A 14,710-nucleotide genomic window follows, 5' to 3' on the forward strand; every position below is an offset into this window, starting at 1 on the left:
TGCAGCCGCCGCAGCCTTCCCCTCCGCGCTGGGGGAACTTTTCCGCTCCCGGCGGTCGTCCCCCCCACCGACCCCAGGGCGAGCCCCCACCCCGCCGGCCCGCCCCGCCCCGCCCGCGGCCGTCCTCCCAGCCCGTGCCGCTGCGCCTCGGGAAGTTTATTCCGCCCGCCCTCCTCCCCTTCCTTCTCCTCCTCCTCCTCCTCACCCCGCCTCCCCTCCCTCCCTCGGCTCTTTTCCCCGCGGTGGCTGCCGCTGCTGCCGCTGCCAGGCTGCTCCTCGGCCAGCCGCGCCGGTCCGCGGGCTGGAAAGCCCCTGGCCCCGCGCACCGCTCCGCCGCGGCCGCCGCCGCTCGGGAACGGCCGCCGGCCCTTGGCCCCGCAGAGTTCCGGGCTCCCTCGCCGGCTGCACCGCCCCGCCCCGCCCCGCGCCCGCCGGGGCAGCGCGCCCCGCGCCGCGCCGACCTGCAGCGCCCGGCTGGCTCGCACTCCGCCTCCCCGGCTCAGCTCCGAGCAGCGGCGGGACCAGAGGTGAGGGCAGGTCGCCGGCCGCGCCTGCCGGAGCCCGGGGACCGAGGGAGGAGGGAGCCTAGCGCGCGGAGAGGCAGGGATTGGGGGTGGCAGGGTGGGCGTCTGCGGTGCCTCCCCCTCGCTTTCATTCTTTCCTCGCTGAAGCTCGATCCGCTCTCGGTGGGGGGAAGCAGCCGCGGAGCAAAACTGTCTTGCTTTGGGCCTGAACTGCTGCTGGGGTGTGGGAGAGGGCAGAGGCACGGAGCGGGTCTCTGGTGTGCAGTGTGTGTGTGTCTGGGTGTCTGTGTCTATGCGGTGGACTCCTTCGGGGTGTGCGCCTGTGACTTGTAAATTGATCTGGCCGCCCCTGCCGTGGGGCTCACCTTCCTAGTTGATCTTGGTAGGGAGTCAAGGGATGGGCGAAGCACCCCTACCCTCAAAATATCCGTCTCTTCCAAGAAGAATTTTCTGCTGGAGAGACAGCCAATAAACTCTGCTCAACTCCCTCCCTCCCTCCCTCCGTTCTTCCTAGCTGCAGTTTCAAAAAGCTTCAAAGCCAGGAATGTGGGATTCATCTTCCGATCCCCAGAAGGCAAATGTGGTTACAGATGTTGCACGGTACTTTGCCAAGTTTAAAACCCTTCCTTCAACACTAACCAAAACAGTGAGGCTAGAACCCTGGGCGCGCAGGGGAGAGGTGGGCCTCTGGGGCCGCCGGATTCACTAACTTCCGTCTGCTTCTAGACTGGCTCAGCTCCGTCCAGTTTGTGCCAGATAAGTCTCCCACCCCCACCCTTTTCCCTGGAGGTTTGAACGCCCCTTGCATGGGAGAGAAGCTGTTGAGGAAGCTACTTAGGGAAGAAAACATTCCACTTAGTAGAAGAAAAGCCTTGGTTAAAAAGTTGTGTTTAATTTGGCTTTTGGAGAAAGGTAGCAAAGTAATACAATGGATTTATTAATTTTATTGGGCTTTTTTCCCCCCGTTTTTTTGAGGTGTGTGAGAGAGTTACATGATGAAAAAAAAGGACTGATCTTGTACATATTTTGTATATTTTTGAAAAGAGGCCTCAAATTGAGACATAACCCAGTGGTTTAAGGATCCATGTCCGAGAGATGCAGACTGCTCTGACAGCCCAAGGGAAAGTGGTGGCAAAAAAAAAGACAGTTCCCCCCACCCCCCAAAAAAAATTCTTCCTGAAAAGGTGGTGTTAAGAAATATCAGAGTTGGGCTGATCCAAGTGGCGGGCCTTAAATGGAAACACTATAGTATGTCCTGGCACTTGTCTCTGGAGGTGGGTGGCTGGCCAGGGGCCCAGGGTTGGGCAGCCAGCAGACACTAGACTTGTGCTGACCTCAGACACTGGGCTTGCCATCCAGTTTTACAGTATGCTTAAGTGTGAAATATGGACCTCACCCATTTCACTGATGGGGACACAAGGGTCAGGAATTTATCTTAGGTCTGGACAGGACTTGGATCACCAGGCTTCTAACACCAAATCACTTTCTTTTTTTGTGATTCAGTTGTATTTGTTTTCTATCCTGGAATTAAAAAGCAGCAATCCTTTGAAGCTGAAATGTATAGGCCTTACATTGATGGAGCTGTGCGTTGGATAACAGCATTTGTGCTGTTACTCCTCCTTCAAAAATACTCCAAGGTGGTGAATGATGTTGCAATAAATTCTAGAGACGGGAAAAATCGAGGGCTGGGATGGGAACAGATTAGGCGCATGCCCTCCTTTTCCAGTAGTACAGGTGAGTTTTACTTGAAATGGCGAGAGTGGTTTTCAATAAAACTTGATGTGGGTAATAGTTTTACAACTCTTGTACCTTGGAAGAGAGTGATCATTTGGATCCAGTAAGTTTCATGTTATCTCTAAGTAATTTAAAAGAATAGTGGGATGTGGAGTAGAGATGGAGGAGTGTGCCACATTCAGGAGTGTAACTGTACAGAAGTGAGTGCTTTTCTAGACCGTCACAAAGCCAGTATCTCAATAAAGTGGAGGTGGGGAGTCTTGGCTTCACTTTGTAAAAAAAATGCAACACCTGAGAAATGCAATAAAGGGAAACACAATAAACAAGGTATGCCCGTAGTTAATCGCAGAAGCGAGGAACTTCATTCCATTAATAGTGTTGTGATTCTTTTTTCCAAGTGGTGATTTTCCAAAATTTTTGCACCTGCCAATGGAACAGATAACAGCGGTTGTTGAATCAGTAAAGAGAGACTAGGTCTCTGTCTCAGCCTAGACTGCACTGAACTAGTCCTGTGATGATCAGGCTGGGCTTCTAGGTAAGGTTGGATTGAGTGGTGAAATCTTCAGGGAGGAGAAACAGGGCAGAAATGGATTTGGAAAACGATTCTGCTATTCAAGGTCATGAGGTGAAGACAGAATCAATGCGCTTATATGGGGTACTTTAGGCAAAGAGGAGCTGGAACCTGGGAACTGTCCTCTGTGCCTATTCTGCTGTTGGATCCCTGCATCTTGATTGATTTTTACGTGAAGACATCAATGCACAACTTGTTAGATTTTAGGGAGAAGTAAACTATTGATAGTGGCAAAACCCTTTGATATGTTTTGAGTGAACTTTATGATACATATGATGATTTGGGGAGGAAGGACTGGATATGTATCAGGCACAGTGCTTTGCTCTCTACATGTACTTTTTAAATTACATTTTACAATAACCATATGTTTTATTATTTCACTCCTTTACAGTAACAAATTGAGGCTTGGCAGAATTGAGTTGCCCACAGTTGTCAAGCTAGTCAATGGTGGAGCGGGGATTTGAATTGGGAGTTTGTGGGATTCCAGAGCCCATGCTCTCTCCACTTTCTCCAGCGTTTCCAAATTTCATTCATTCATGCACTGACTTCCTGAGTTTTCCATAGCTATGCTAAGTCTCACTTAGTCTCTTCCAAGTTTTCCTTTTAAAGCAACAATCATGTTTTTAAAGACATCTTTAAGAGGAAACTATGTCACTGCCATATTTGGAAATGAAAATATGTAAGGAATTGGAGGTAGTTATAAAGATGCATTCTACTTCTGTCAAACCCCTAAATTAAGGATAATAATTACTTGATGTGTGTGTGTTGCTGGAACATGGGGATAAGGTGGAGGAGGTAGGTAGATGATATAGTATTGGTGATATTCTGGTTTTGGGGTTCAGTAATGGGTTCATGGGTGCTAATTTGTTTTTAGACTTTATCACCTACATGCACGATACATAATTTTTATAAAGAGATAATTAAACTTATAACCATTAGCATAATGATTACTTGGGGACTATTTCACCGCACTATTCTGACTTAGCTTGGTGCCTGTGTGAAGTAGGCAAATAAGAACAAATGACTGGTTGACAAGACCCTAGGTGATAATTTAAAGCAAAGATGATTGTTGTTATACCCAAGTAAGACAGAGGCATATCCCCTCCTCTGTTTTCTCCTGCTTCCACTCTCGTTTCCAATACAGGTTTCCCCCGCTCTCCAAATTAGAGTGTTCCTGTGAAGGCTTTCGTAAGCCAAAATGGCATAAAGCTAAAAAGCAATTACCACTCATTTATATGGAAAAATTTTTGAGCATTCCCAGACCCCCAAAATAACCTACTAAATCATACCAAATAACACATAAAGCCCAAAATAACATTAACATATACTAAAAGCAGGAATGCACAGAATAAATGGAGATAAAGCACAGATGCTCACAGACACAGTTCAAAGCTCTGGCAGCTTGATGCTGAGATGCCGAGTGTGGTTCCTGGGAAAGGAGCTTGGTGCTTCCACTCTTCAGTGCTTGGTTGCTGCTGCCTTTATAAGGGCTCCAGGAAATGCAAATCCTAGTTTCCTTTTGGGCCTTTTCTCATAAAAGTGAAAATCCTCTTCAGATTTCTTCCTGTTAGTAAAAACAGGTATACTAATGCAGGTCTTTCGGAAAAGCCGAGTGGCGTAGCATGAACTTTGAAAAGCGGGGGATTCCTGTATTGTGACTAAAATAATAGCGTGGGCTGCAGTGTGGCTTGTCCTGACTAGCCATGGGAGAGCTGGCACTCCTCAGCATCACCTTGTCTTATACATCGAGTGCTCCGGATGGGACAAAGAACGCTGTCATGAAGTGTTAAAACGCTTGTGCTCTCACCCAGTGGTAAGTGTGACGATTCAGACCTGGGAGCCCGTATTTAAGTTAAAGCAATGCCTGGGTAAACGGAACAGCGTTAAACTGGTGAGGCTGGGAAATAAAGCCATCGGCGGTTTTAATTGGAGTTCATTCACATAGTCTCCTGTTTTATTTTCCCAAAGCAAGTATTGGGCTCTGTGGCTTTATTCCTGGAAATGAGGATTTGAATTGGGTTTCCTGGTACAAAATGCCTTCTTTGATCTCTTGGAGTGAAAACTTTGTGTTTCTTTCTGTGGCCAGTTCCAGCTCTCGGAAGAACCAAGAGGAAGGTTTACCTCTTCGTTTTAGCAGTTGGCCGTCGATGGCTCTCGCTTGCCATGCTCGTTTAAGATTCAGAAGTTCCAGACCAGGATCTGGCGGCTGGAAAGGGTTTTCAAATTAAAGAGTCCATTTGAAAGAGCTTCATCAAGTCGGTGTGGTTGGCACACTATGGCCTTTGGTTCGGATGGGATGTAGTTTTGCTTGAACTTAAGCTCTCAAAAGTAATACGAGACCCAGTGGCTTCCTTTCCCAAGTTAAAACAAATACTCCCCTGCCCCCAGTATTCAAACGGACTGCACAGTTGAATAATATTCCTGTGTTCTTCTATGCATTTCTGGAAATCTGAGCTTGTTTATATGTCTGGAGACTCTTCTGGGATCCATGAGAGCTTTGTTTTCCAGAGCCACCACCACTCAGTTGTTTGATTTTGGGGTTTTAGTCTCTGACCAACATTCCACTTTGCCCATTACGGTTGCTTCATTGTTTGCTCTCGGTATTTGGCCTTTATTTCTGTGACTGGGAAAGTGACTTTAAATTTTCATCTTTCCAAATTGTGTGAAGGTTGTTTTTTTGGAGGACGGGTCAGGGGTCTCATTTAGCGCAGGCCCTGGCGTGTCCCCAAGAGTTCAGCTCTCTCATCACAAGGCCAAGCTGCGGCCTTTCAGTTCCTCTGCATTCCCCTTCCCCCCACTTTTGGGGAGAGCCAAATTCTTCAGGGCTCAGAATAATCTCATTGCAAGCAAGAATGCTTCCTGGATTTTGCCTTTTGACATTTCTCCAGCAGTTTTATCATCTTCACTACTTATTCTGGGACTTGATTGATCTCTTTGAGGGCAAGGACTTCAAGTTATTTATTCCTCCATTTATTTGTTCCACACAATTCATGCGCCTTCACCAATTTAAAACCTTTTAAATTCTCTCCCTGGGCTCCTTGAGGGCAAGGACTGCGTCTTACTCATCTTTTGTATATCTTTTGCACCTAGCACAATGCCTGGCCTAGACCACACAGTCAATAAATTGTTTTTCAGTTGTGGAGAGAATGAATGGATGGTTGCACATTAGGGAGCAAAGGAACCCAGTCCCCTGGAGAATGAGCCTCAGAGAAGAGCACACCAGACACAGTGGGCCTTAGGGATGAGCTTGGGAAACAGGGACAAAAGATATTCTTGGTAGAAGGAGCTTTTTTTAAATAATCCCACCCCCTTTTAAAACAAAATATTGTTGACTTGTACTTGGTGAATTCAACACACATCTATATGTATGTGTTTCCTTTTCTGATTGTGTTTGGATTTAAGGATGATACCTCCTTTATTAGGAAGAATATCTGAGCTAATGTTTTCTATCCTGCCAAGCAAGCAGTCCTGCAGTACTGTGTATGGCTGGGACCGAAACACTCCATTTCACTGCCTTTCTTCTGTTGCGCGTGTTCTCAGACAGTTGACAGTGAAAACAGTGTGGCAGACAGAGCTCATGCAAGGGGTGGAATGTGGATGGGCTGACTCGCGGGGGCAGGCCACCTAGATCTTCTCCGCTTGAATGCTGGATGGCCTGGTACCTTGCTCATCTGCGCAAGCCAGGATGGGCCTTTGCTAGCCACCACACAGCATGGATGCCAATGAAAATAAGATTGCTCTACTTTTTGTTCCTCTTTTTTTAGCCAATTATGGAAAAATTATTGATCGAAGTTCTAAAAAATAACCTTGACTTCGATGAGAAATGTATAGAGTGTATGTATAAAGGAAGGTAGTTGTGGCCCTGGATAAAACTGGATATTAGATATGGGGTGATACTAGGCAATTAGAGAGAGGGTATTGAGAAAAATGTACAATAAAAAGAATTTGAGGAAGAGCATTTCTGGTGTAGAGGGGCTGGATTGAGGAGATATTTTAAGCCAAGTTCTGAATCCACGACTATCGGAGCTATTAATGAAGACTTTTACACTCTGGGTGAAAATACAATGTGCGTGTTCACTCTCTTTAAGAGGTATGTTAATGCTTATAAGGAGATGCCACCAAGAAAGCTGGAGCTTTTGGACTTGTAACTTGATGTCAGGGACTTACACAAAATAGAAATGTATGTAGGAAGAAAGAGTATGTGTGGTTATCTAGAGTGACCCTTCCCATCCTTTTGGGGAATAAGGGAAATGGTAAGGGACTAGTGTGCCAAACGGTATTTTTTATATGCTCTTTTGAAGTTGAAGAACTGGACCGTTGTACACAACAGGTGGCAAGAACAAATATTCTCTGACTTTATGAGTATGGCCTAGTAAAAATGGAAAAATCTCAGTCTGAGATTATATAAACATGAATGTTCAATTTCAGTGTTTTGAAAACATTTCTGACTCTTGGCAATTCATTTTACATCACAACTGAGCACACACACATACATGCATATTAAAAATAAAGCTGAATTGCAAGTTTTATCATATTGCAGTACTTCCCAATTTTTATTCAGTTTTTTAAAAAAAACTTTTTTGGTCTCTGTCTACTGAGTTGATTTTACAACTTGCTAATGGGTTCTAACCAGCAGTTTGGGGGGAAAAAAACACAACACAAACTATTCTAGGTATTGTGGAAATCAGGCCTTATTTTTTTTTTTTATTGAACACCTGATAATCTGGATGAGAATTTTATTTTTATTTTTGTATGAATCTCAATCATTCTACTGAGGGTCCGCACCCCTGTGCTCCCCCTACCATCCCCTCACCCCTTTATTCTTTTCTCAATGTAGGGGTCTCTGCTTGTTTCTCCAAATCAGATTAAAGTGACTAATAAGTGCTTTGGACCGGCTCCAAGAGTTCATCCTGATCTTGATTCCAGTCAGCATCAAAGGTGGGGCTAATTAATTTAAGCTGGTGGCAGGAGCTACTTAGCTCCCTGTTTATTTGGATTCTATTTTAATGGGATGGTGACTTTCAGTAACCAGGGGACAGCAGGAGTGCCTGTGCAGGTCAGTGCACCAAAAGGATGGGAGAGAGGTGGGGAAGATGACCCCGTGTACCTGTTGTTCACTAAGGCAATATGAAGTTAGTAGGGGCCAGCACTTTGCATTCAGAGTTGTAAGTAAGAGCTTAATTGGTGGCAGCGGTCATCGTTGTCACTGTCTTTATTAAGGTTTCCCTGCATTGCCTCTGCCCCTTCATCTTTTCCCCTCTTTGTCCTTAAGCATTTATCAAGTTCAGTAAAACTGAGTTGAACTTGAGGTGCACTTGAGTAAGGGATTGAAGAAACACACATGTTCTGCTATAAGGGGCAGAAGGCTGAGTATCTCGCTCACAAGATACAGAGACAAAGATCAGCCAACACCTTTGAGGAAGTGGCTGCTTGGCTGGCCTCTGAAAGATACCATTTTGATGTTATCATTTTGAGAGTTATCTCTGTGTGTAGGTTGTGGAATGGCAAGATTCCAAAGCCAGGGAATGGGGCAAGTAAATATGAGTAGTTGGCTTTTGTATAGGAGCCAAGTTGTACAAAACCTAGTTGCACATATTTTTAATCACTAGAATCAGACACAGTGCCTCGAGGTGCAGCGTCTTGGACAGGCATCAAGGCTTGAGACAACGGGGAGGAACAACAGATTGATGTCTCTGGTTTTGCACTAATTCCAGGGCCAAAGTATACTGAGCAGGATAGCCAATACTTTTTTAAGTGGTTAGATTGTACACTCTCCCCACTTTTTTTTTTTTTTTTTTTTGCCAAGCATATATGGTAACTCCTGGAAGTTAAAAGTTCTTTGTAGTGTGACAGGACTGTATAGAGTACCTTAAACTGATCACTGTAAAAGAAAGCTTAGAAATGGAGATTTAGAGCGAAATTATGCTTTATTTTGAATGACAGGCTAATGGTTTTAGACTTGATTCTAAAAATAGCAACAATAAGAATAAATAATAAATGTAAAAGAGGCTCTGGGCAGGCCCCTTGCATTCTCCATTTAATGCTCACACCACTCCTTGAGGTACCTACTCTTATTATGCCCATTTTACAGAAGGAGAAACTGAGGCTCAGAGGGGTGATGGAAGATGTTTAAGATCACATGTCTGAACTTGTAACCCAGGTCATACATTTCCAAGTCATCATACTCTATAGCAGAGGTTTGGGAGCTGGTGGTCCCTGGGCTTACTGTACCTCACAGCTGTGTCCTGTTTGATAATGCATTTAAAGCTTTTATTTTTGAAATGGTTGCCAACATTTAAATATGGGTACGTTTCCCACAAAAAGTCCAAATTTCCACCTGCTCCTGCAAAACTGAAATTTCTGGCAGCACCAGGCCTGTCCCGTATTCCTGCAGGAACCTGTCAGAGCTCCTTGTAATTATGTCTGTCTGAGGGGACATGTATGCTGTATTCACCACAGCCCCAGCTCGTTCCTGTTTTCTCCCATACACAGGCCCAGCATCAGTTTCCTTCCTTCCTTTCTAGTGTGCCTCACTCCTGTGTGCTAACTGCACTGTCCCTATAGGCATATGAGTTGGAGACCCCTGTTCTACAGCCTTCTTTTGGTCACAGATGATTAGTCTAGTGGTGAGGGTGGATGCCCAGCAGCTAAGGGGACAAGGGAGTAGGTGGAATTAGGGTTTTGGCCTTGGACTGGAGAAGCCATAGGGTAAACAAATCATTTTTGCAAAGAGAGGGAAAGACGATGGGTGGGGAGCAAAAATATCTGACTTTGGAAACTGGCTGACTGGGAGAATGGTATTGATCTTAAAAAACAAAACAAAATGAAACATCCAAAACAGTAGGTTGTTAGGAGGAGCTAGTTTGGGATAGGGCATGTGTTGAGTTTGAGCTTCTGGTGGAACAGGTACAAAGAAAAGGGCTTACTGAATCTAGTGAGGAGTGGAAAATATGACCCTGGAACCCTGGTGATAAGGATTGGAGCTGTGGCTTTGTATTAGCAGTTAGATCTGTGAGAGGATGAAAAGAAAAAAAAAAAAAAAAAGGCCATGCCGGGGCATTGGATCTGGGGGAGAGTTCCCTTTTGGAAATGGGAAGAAGTGGGCTAAAGTTTGAATGATAAAATGAACCAGCTACAAACAGTTCAAAGTCTCTTATTGACTTTTTTGGGTTAAGTGCCCTATCTTGCAAATAATCAAATGTTTATCCTAATAAAGGAATACAATAACAGTCTTCAACATTTGAACTTGGGAATTGATAAACATCTGCTATGGAATCAAAGACAGGCCTACTGTTTGATGGGTGATATCTGTAACTTACGTTTATGCCCGTTTCACAGAGCCTTACCTACTTAGGTGAAAGGGACTCTAACAATGTGGTTTTTTTTTTTTGTTTTTTTTTATCATAGGTGCTAGACAGAGTGGTTGCTGTAGCCCTGAGATGGGGAAATATGCCAGAGGAGAATGACTGCCTGGCATTTATTCTTGCCTTTAGCCAGTTAAGAATGGAATGTCCTTTTCGACTTCAGATGATTTTTTTTTTTCTTATCTTGGCGTGTTTATTTGGGATTCTTTCCAACTCATTGTTACTTAATCAGTGAGGTCCACCCCAGTTGCTCCCCTTCTCCCACTTGGTTCTGTTTTGATCCCTAAAGGGCTTATTGTTTTAGGACATTCTCAGCACAGGTGGAGTGAATCCTTCTCAGATGTGGGTATTGAGCATGGAAATCTTCCAGGAGGGCATTTCATTTGTTCTCAGGGATTTGTGTCTTGAACATTGGTCTTCTTTTTGGGCTATACAACTTAAAAAAAAAAAAAAATTAACACTGGCTTTTTTATTTCTCATTTATAGATAGCTTTATTTCATTACATATGCACGTTAACATGGGTTCCTATAATTTTTTCTTCCAGCCATATATTTTTATTCATTATGCGTTTTATGTTTTAGAAATGATATTTGTGTTACATGTGCTCGATACAAGATTTGAAAGATAGCAAAGGTATACTGTATAGTGAAAGGTAACTTTTGTCCTCTAGTCTTTTACTTTATCGTCCTGGAGAAAAACCATCACGGAAACCAATTATGTAGTTTTCCTGTGATACTCTTTACATTTATAAAAATATACCAATGTGCTTTTCCTTATATATATTGTATCATATTTTACACATTTCAGTTCTGTACCTTATACCTGGCTGTTTTCACTTAACAATGTATTTGGGAAATTTTTTCATATCAGTATAAACAGAGTTTCTTTATTCTTTCAAAAGGAATTCCATTGTGTGGCTGTATGACAATTTTTTAACTAGTCTTGTTATTTTAGGTAACGTTATGTTACAGTGTTGCAATGACTATTCTTACATGTACTACTCTACCTACTTACTGACTTATATATAGATGTATATGTAGATCTGTGTGTCTATCTCTTGTATCTCTGGGGGTAAATATCAAGGATTGAAATTTCTGAATCAGAAGGTATTTACACTTTAAATTACAGTATAGGTTGTACCCTGAATTGGGTTTTGGAGTTGTATTAGTGAAGCAGTGTGACACGATGGAAATGAGAAAGCAACCCTTAAGACTTGAGCACTAGTTTGGTCTCTCGTGTAAACCAGTTTTGTGGTCCAAGAAAGTCACTTTCTTAAACTTTTTCTTTGTCATATTTTTCTTTTTTTATCTGTCAAAAAGGGCATGGACTCAGCTATTTCTGAAGTTTGATAATTTGTTGATTTGCTTTCAATCTCCCTTCGTTTTGGTCTTTCCAGTAAGTGGAGCTTGATGATTTTTTTTTTTTCCTCTGCGTAAATTTTGAGTTGTGAAGAGCCCTGGCTTCAGAAGCCTTGCTAACCACAGCTTTACTTTGATTGTTTTAAAGCACTCTGTCTGGTTTGTGCTTTAAGTTAAAAGCAGAGCTTATATGGCTGATTATCTTTTTCTTTTTTTAAAATACGGTGAGTGGTAAGTGGATATTTAGTGACCAAGAAACTCATATAGTCAGCATTTTATTATTGATCAAGAATAGAGGCAATGGATTTTTAGACTTAGAGAAAAGTTTTATTTTTTTTAATAGCCTAAAAAAAAGCAATAGGCGTATGATAGACAGTGTTTAAGAAACAGCAACATTTTATTTATGACTTTGGAGCAGACCAGAGCAGTCAGCTTTTGATCTTTCAAGTATTTTATAATATGAAGAAGGCAAAATAGGGGTTATTGGAAAATTCGAGGTATTTACCTGCTCTAGTTTAATAAGATGGTTGGAGTTTCTGGTGGTTAACAGATCAGATGCATTTAAAAATTCAAAGCCAAGTAAATAAAATTTAATATAAAATTCATGTTTATTCCTTGTACTGCATTTTTTCTTTAGATTGGTGCCTCAAAATTAAGCAGCTTCCTGGATTTTTTCATTTGAAAGACTTGGAAATTTTGGGCTGCTAATGTAAATGTAATTTTCCTGGAAAAGATTTTGAGTTCTTGGTTACTCATTTAAAAAAAAAAAAATGCTCTTTAAGTATACAAATTTATTCATCTAGTTGTAGAGTAGCAAAAAAACAAAAAAACCAAAAAACTGGAAACAAATTTTCTACAATAACCTATATATAACTTTTATTGATGTTATATATTTAAACAATGTAACATTATATAATCACAAATATCATTTTAGATGAATTTTCAGGGACAGAACTCACCTTAAAATTACCTTCCCAAAAAGGATTTTGTTGGCATTTTTAACTAGTTAGAACCTTTCTTTTTCTATATATATGTATATAGGTGTGTGTGTGTGTGTGTGTGTGTGTGTGTGTGTGTGTGTATCTATCTTGCATATACTCCCATATATACTGCCAGTATATCTGTAGGTACATACCAAGACGAGGGACTATAGTTGGTTGGTTGGTTGTGTGTGTGTGTGTGTGTGCGCGCGCATCCTGTGCCTATTATATACTGCCTTATCCATAGTAGGCATGCAGAAATTTTTGGAATGAATGAATGATGATGGGGAATATACAAAACAACATTCCATAGAAAAAGAAGAACACTAAAACAGTACAATTTTATATACATAAATTATGTATAGTTCCATAGTACAGTTCCATAGACATAAACAAACATAAAGCACAGTACATGTCCAGATTTTTAGTTATATACATATGGATATGGAGGGTGGTGGTGTAAAAAGACCGATAGGAAAGAATACCAACATATTAACAGCTGTCATCTCTGGGCTGTGCGTTGTGCCTAATTTTGAAGAGAAGTATTTAAATACAAACGAGTGAAGTAAGTATTGGAAGATATGTCACCTCGATAATGTATTTTACCCTTTCAGTATTAAAGGTGGTCACCTTACCTAAAATGATGTATTACAATACCATGGCCTTTTCTCCTCTCGAGTAAAATGTACTGTATCTCCGTAGTGTGACAGGTTTTATATCTGCTTTAGAATTAAATTATGATCTGAGAGTTGCACTTTTAAGAAACTGGTTTTAATTTCACATCAGTTGAAGTTAAAGGGTAGCGAAAGTATATTAGATCTAGTACAAGTGTCTAATTATAATTATTGACACATTTTCAAATGCTCTCTTAAGTGTGATGCATTGCCTATGATTTTGACAGCTGTGACTACATTAAACCTGCTGGAGTACTCTTTTCACAAAGGTTTGTTTAAACTTAAAACTGTCAGAAGGATTCTCTATAAAGTAGATGAACGCAGATTTAGAGGTCAAAATGGTGTTTTCTTTCCCACCGTGCCTGGTGATTTTAGTCTGTTAAATGTTAAATCAGAAGATTATCTGGGTTTAGTTTTCATTTCAAGAAACTGGGGAATTTTGTGGGTTTTTTTTGTATAAAAAATGGGTGATGCTATTCCTTTGTGATCTGACTCTCTGCAGTGTGAACATAGATTCTACTTATTTCTCTTGTTGGAGATTCCCAACCACAAAGCTCCAAACCAGCAGATTTGATTCTGCACAACAACTTTATTTTTTTAAGTCTTCCCTATGCCAAGTTCATGCATTATCTCCTTTGCGTGGCCACTCCCTCGTCCTACGTAGATTTGTTGAGTGGTTACAGTGTGCCAGGCACTGGGCGGATGAGGACAGGAAGGCTGTCAGAGAGCTCAGCTAGGGAGAGGCAGAAACTAAGCAGCCAAGTTACAGCCGAGCAAAGCACCGAATGGAGCTCTAAACATAAGATAATCTGGCCATCTTCTCTAGGGAGAATGATGTTCTTGACCATCTGGAAGGTTGAGTAGGAAGCTGTCAGGTGGGAAAAGCACCTTTGAGGAGCAGAGGCGTACAGGAAGGACAGCATCCTGTAGAATTGGACATGACCAGAGCCCCACTGCTCAAAAGTGTGGTCCCAGACCCTCAGTGACAACATCATTTGGGAGCGAGTGTCACTAGAAAAGCCAGTCTCAGGCCCACCCCAATCCTCCTGAGTCAGAATCGGCATCACAACTGTCTCCGCAGATGATGTAAATGCTTTTGCAAGTTTGAGAAACACTGGACTGGAGCAGAAGACGATGGGATAAAAGATGGTAGAGCTGGGAACGTGTGCTAAGGAGCCTGCACTTTTTTTCAAATATGGGATTTGATAATGAGAAGTAACATGATTAGATTTATATTTTTCTAAAATTGTCTGGAAGTACAGGAAGGCGGCATTTACACGAAGCTTCTCAAAACCTAAATGATAAAGTGCTTCACAAAAAACCAGCCTCAGATATTTTGAGAAATGCAGGCCATTCTACCCTTCTCTCAGACTGTAAGTGACTGTAGTGCGTTGGAAGTTCTGAGAAGCCGGCATTGAGAAAACCATTAACTTAATCATTTATCCTGGGATATCCCTGGGGTCTTTTCAAATTTATTCCATAGTGGAACCATTTGTAGCCACAC

General features: G+C 42.2%; 1 protein-coding gene across 2 annotated transcripts in view; it reads left to right on the top strand.

The window, feature by feature from the left end:
• The first annotated feature begins 447 nt into the window (after window positions 1–447).
• ACVR1 (activin A receptor type 1) overlaps window positions 448–14,710 on the top strand; it is a 121,638-nt gene continuing 107,375 nt past the window's right edge. For both annotated transcript variants that reach the window (XM_087819842.1, XM_087819841.1), the window contains exon 1: window positions 448–527. The gene's annotated coding sequence lies outside the window, so the exon portion shown is untranslated. The remainder of the gene's footprint in view (window positions 528–14,710) is intronic.

Source organism: Miniopterus natalensis, chromosome 8 (genome assembly GCF_054644295.1).
Source record: "Miniopterus natalensis isolate mMinNat1 chromosome 8, mMinNat1.hap1, whole genome shotgun sequence".
Lineage (NCBI taxonomy): Eukaryota > Metazoa > Chordata > Mammalia > Chiroptera > Miniopteridae > Miniopterus > Miniopterus natalensis.